Below are 6000 nucleotides of genomic sequence, written 5' to 3'. Positions count from 1 at the left end.
ACATCACACAATCCTGTTTCAGTCCCACATTGAGATCAAAGAACTCACTCAGCTCACCATCCACTCGCACGTTAACCCTAGCTCCCTCGTACATACTATTCACAGCACTCAACAATTTTCCCTCCACTCCATATATTCTTAATACCTTCCACATACCTTGCCTATCTATTCTGTCATAAGCTTTCTCCAAGTCCATGAAGGCAGCATACATTTTCCTTTCCTTCTCTAGATACTTCTCCACTAAACATCTTAGAACAAATATCTGATCTACACACCCTTTTCCCTTCCTAAATCCCCCTTGTTCTTCTCCAACTAGCTCCTCTGTCATATGCCTAACCCTATCAATGACTATTCTACCATATATTTTACCAGTCACACTAAGTAGGCAAATACCCCTATGGTTACCACATACTTCTCTCTCTCCATTGTCTTTGTATAAAGGAACAATTATACCTAATTTCCTGTCCTCTGGAACCCTTCCCTCTTCCCAAGCCAATCTACACAACTTCCATATCCACTCCACAACAATCTCACTCCCATACCTAAGCATTTCACCACACACTCCATCAATTCCTGGTGCCTTTCCCAACTTAATATTCTTCATCGCTTCCACTACTTCCGCCCTACTGATCTCTTCCTCCCTCCTCTCATCTCTTCTCCCAGCCATTCCCCCACCACTTATACTCGCACTGCTCTCACTCTCCACATTCAACAAATCCTCAAAGTGCTCCTTCCATCTCCTCAGTTTCTCTCTCTTCTCCACCAACAATCTATTATTCCTATCTTTCACTCACCTACTATTTCCCCTTTCACACTGCCTTACTTTCTTTACCTCCTTCCAAAACAATTTCTTACTCTCCCTCCATTTCACACTCAGATTCCTCCCAAACTCCTCATCCACTTTCTTTTTACTCTCCTTCACCAGTCTCTTAACCTCCCTTCTCCTGCTCACATATACCTCTCTCTTCTCTCTCTCATCTTCTCCCCTACCTCTACTCGCTAACCATTCACTATATGCCTTCTTCTTTTGTTCCTCAGCTCGTTTCACCTCATCATTCCACCATGCTGTCCCTTGCACACCCTTGGATCTCCTCCTCACTCCACAAACCGCCTCACACGCTGCGCCTATCTCTTCCGTGAATATCTTACATACGTCTTCCACCCCTTCCATCTCCTCTAGCTCATACCTTCCCAGTCTTTCTTCCACTATGCTCTTATACTCGGTCATTTTCTCACTATCTTGCAATTTCTCCACTCTTCTCACAGGAGTTGCTTCCTCCTGTCTTCCCCTTCGTCTCCTCAACCACTTTCTTTGCAGCTCTACCTTGGCCATCACTAAGTGATGGTCCGAGACTCCATTCCCTCACCCTCTCCATAAAAGAAATAATAAAATATTACTGACCCTCTAGACCCGTCACCCATAGCTGATGGCGTGGGTCATTTTTTAATCTTAAATGGGAAGGGAACTCTACAGCAGGGACCTATAAGCTTCCCGACTATGAGCCGATAGGCGAAGGGCGGTACGCTAAGTACCCTTCCCACCATATCCAACGTGCGGCAACCGTGTAGTTTCGAGGGTTAAAGGACTGTTTACACCTACACATGTCGATCACTGGTATAACCCACTCAACGAACAACTGCCTCCACAGAAACAGTAACTAAACAGAGTCTGACCCATGTTTTTATTACTGGCTGGGTAACCTCCGGGCCTCAGGGAAAATGATGAAAAATTTGCGAGATTCCAAGTAGTGTCCATATTGTTGGATCATTTGTAAATATCCAGTTGGTAAGGCGACACAACCTCGTGAAATGTTATCACTCACTTCGTACCGGTACGTGCCAAGCCGGATGTATTCCATTTAATGTCACTAAATTTACTAAAAAATGAAGAAGGGCACAGGAACACATGCTGTAACTTCGGCAAGTACAGTACAAATTAGAATGGCACTCAGCAGAGCGCATACCTCCGCCAAAGCCCTATCTCGCAATGTTAAAAAGAAAATGATAAAAAATAAAATCCTGGATCCACACCTTTATCCGGATCCGCACCAAAATTTAATGGACTGTATTCTGGACCAAGGCCCATTCTTCTATCAAGTTTCGAGGAAATACGTCCAGTAGTTTTTGTGTAATCTTGCTCACAAACAGACCAACAAACAAACAAACGGACAGGGTGAAAACATAACCACCTTGGCGGAGGTAAAAATGGAGGGGATGATGATCATGTGATACCCGACTTTCACACACACATATTTAATCCTTTTCTTACGGTATATTACCTGAAATGTGCTCAGCCTATTTATCACACCTGTAAGTCCATCCATTAGTGGACTTCAGCGGCACAAACGCATGTGGTGTGCGGGAAGGGAGGGGGTCATCCTTATGCTATAATAAGTCTAGCAAAGTAGCTTCATATTCACATTTACACCAACATTTCCACACGATTAACAGAATCCCTCCACCAAAGCCGTACGACGTTTGGTAAACCCCCATCCATTTCCCCCAATACACTGAGCACAGTTGGTCACCCCTCCCCTCCCCTCCTCTCCCCTCCTACCTCATCATCCCTCCCCGTCCTTCCTACCGCATAATCCCTCCCCTCCCCTCATACCTCCCCACTCTTCCATTCCCCCACCACACTTCATTCCCTCCCGCCACTTTCCTCCCTCCCTCCCTTCTTGATTCTCCTGTGCATATTCAGGTTATTTCCTTTTACCCCAGCGCACACACCCGCCATAATCACCAGCAATAATGGGAGTCACTGAGACAGGCATAAATAAAAATGAATAAATAAACATGAAAATAAACATCCACCGAGGACGCAGATTTTTGAGGGAGGAAAGGGAGAAGAGGGAGTAAAGGGAGGAGGAGAGGGGGAGGAGGAGGAGGAGAAAGGGAAAAGGAGGAGGAGAAAGGGAAGAGGAGGAGGAGAAAGGGAAGAGGATGAATACAAGTAGGAGGAGGAGGAGGAGGAGGAGGAGGAGGAGGAGGAGGAGCAGGAGCAGGAGCAGGAGCAGGAGGAGGAAGAGGAGGAGGAGGAGGAGGAAGAGGAGAAGCAGCAGGAGGAGGAGCAGGAGCAGGAGCAGGAGGAGCAGGAGCAGGAGGAGCAGGAGCAGGAGGAGCAGGAGCAGGAGGAGGAGATGATAAGAGGGAGGAGGAGTAAGAGAAGAGGGAGGAGTAGGCGTACGAGGGAGGAGTGGAGGAGGAGATGATGCAGACAAAGGGAAGAGGAAGAAGAGGAAGAGGGACTAGGTGGAAGAGGAATACGGATAGGTGGAAGAGGAATAGGGATAGGAGGAAAAGGAGAGGAGAAAGAGATGAGGAGGGGAGGAGAGACAAGGAAGAGGTGGAAGAAAAAAATCCGAAAGTAAAAAAATATAAAATCGTCAGGCAGTGGAATGAACAGACTTGCGGTAAAGGAGAAGGAATAGATGCGACAGAAGCAGCAGGAGTAGATGCAGAGGTAGAAGCAAGAGTAGAAAATAACCAGGAGCAGCAGAAGTAGAAGCTGAAGTACAAAACAAGAGAGGAAGAAGCTGAAGCAGGAGCAGCAGAAGTAGAGGCAATAGTGGAAGCAGAATAAAATCGTTCGGGGGTAAAATCAATAAAATCACCCGATGGCAGAATGAATAAAATAGCCCAGCAGTAGAATGGATAAAATCGTTCAAGTACAGTAACGATAAACGGGTTAATACGGATGGATGGAGATTAACGAGAAGATGGCGGAGGACGAAGATGGTGCTACGTTATGGTGTCCTTAAACTCCATAATTCAAAAAAAAAAAAAAAAAAAAAAAAAAAAAAAAAAATCCTACGTCCAGAATTATCCAAAACCAGGTTAAAATAATCTTGGGACATTAATCTAACAATCCAACTTACTATTATTACGAGATACGAGTTAACCATCCTGATGCATCAAGATCAAAATGGTGCACGGCCGAGTGAAATCTCGTACGTCCTGCAGGTATCATGGCTACATCAACAAAATCGCCAATCTCCAAAAAATCATTAAATAAACCTACCTTAAAATTACCTCAAAGTATATTTTAAGCATTAACCTAGCAATGTTACCTACAATGCTAACGATAAACTGAATAACTAAATGGATGGATGGCGATGAAGTTGGCGATGGTCGAAGACACTGAATGCTAAAGATGGCCGTGCCGCCTAGGTGCGACCAAACCATAAAATAAAACAAAAAGCCATTATCACCATCACCAAACATAAAATCACTCTCCATTATCGCCTCAAAAGATTACCAGGACATTTATTTCTCTATCCCACCGACAAAGACTGGGATAAACGCCTTGGCTTTATGGACGAGCAAGGATGAAAATGGAGCACGGCCGAGGCTGCCATCTCGTACGTCTCGCAGGGGTCGCGGCGCCATCAACAAACACGGTAATATCTCCATAACCAACAAATAATTCTGCTTCATACTATTTCACAGTATATTTTAAACATGGCTGTAGCGATTTTATCTACATTGTTGACGATATACGGCTTTACTATGTGGATGGATGGTGATGAAGTTGAAGAAGATCAATGACGATGAACGTTCAAGATGGCCGTGCCGCCTACGTAAACTAACCAGCCACTATCACCATCACCAAGCACTATGTCATGCTCCTTTATCATCATCACCAAGCGCCACTATCACTATCACCAAGCACTAAGTCATGCTCCTTTATCATAATCACCAAGCGCTACGTCACACTCCATTATCACCTCAAAAGGGTACCAGGATATTATTTATTTCTCTGTCTCACCTACAGTGACTGGGAAAAACACACTGACTTTACGGATGGGCATGGGTGAAAATGGAACACAGGCTGAAATCTCCCCTGGTTTGTGGCCATCATGACGGTATCGACTAATTCTCTAATATCTCAATGACCAAGTAAGACACACGCACTAAATTCCCTCAAAGTGTTCCCCAGGGACTAATTTATCCATTCCACTCACAGAGGTAACCATAAACGACTTGACTGACTGGATGAACCGAGATTAACATGGAGAAATGGCTGCCCTGGAAATCTTCACTTTTTGTTGAAACCCCAGACTCCATCAACTAATTCGGAAATATCTCCATCACACAATAAGATACAGCCATCAAAAGCCCTCAAAGTGTTCCCCAAATACTAATTTCTCATTTCTACTCACTAAAATAACAATAAACGACTTAACTGAGGCGATAAACGGAGATGAATTGAAGACACACGAAGGGATGTCTTCACAGGTAACCGCCGGGACTAAAGGAGAGAGGGAGGGGGAGCACCTGCCAGGGTTTAGTTGGCGCATGCGCACTAGGCACTTCCACCTTATGTTTTGCTATTTTATTACGCCAACACCGATACATTTGGAATAATTATTGATGCACAGGTGAAAAGAACAGAATTTTATCATACATAATCAGCCTATTCGACCAATTATGAGTTAAAATAGGCAATACTGTCAAGGGCTGAGACGGACGATGTCGCTGGGCGGGGCAGGCAATCGCACACCAGGTATGCAGCAGGCCGCATCACATGCTCAGGGAAGCTTCCTTATGTCTCTCCCTTGGTTACCTGTATTCATTTTTCTTACTGTTATTCATTTTCCTTACTACACCTGACTATTGTTTTGTACGCTATTTATTTCATTCAAAAATAGATTTAGTTTGCATCAGTGACACACAGGATAAAAGTAGAATGAAATGTGGAGAACTAGACTGGGAAGACGTGCATCTTTAGATTACCTAGATGGCTACGAAGGCAGGCCAGACCACTGCTCAAACGCGCATGCGCACCAAAACGTTTCTCCTCCTCCCCTTGCGAGAGTAGCAGGGCGACAAGGTGGAGGACATGCACGTGGCAGGAGGGAGGGGAGGAGGGTTGTAAATGAAGGTGGATTAGGGGAGATAGTAATCAAGAAACTGAACCTGGGATGAGAAAAGTAAGGAATTGAATGAGGATGAGAGAGACGGAGAGGGTGTTTGTAACCGAGGAGCTGAAGGTGGGGG

Source organism: Coenobita brevimanus, chromosome 97 (genome assembly GCF_032717465.1).
Source record: "Coenobita brevimanus isolate Jiangsu-jjx chromosome 97, ASM3271746v2, whole genome shotgun sequence".
NCBI classification, from domain to species: Eukaryota; Metazoa; Arthropoda; class Malacostraca; order Decapoda; family Coenobitidae; genus Coenobita; species Coenobita brevimanus.
This window is presented reverse-complemented; position numbering follows the sequence as displayed.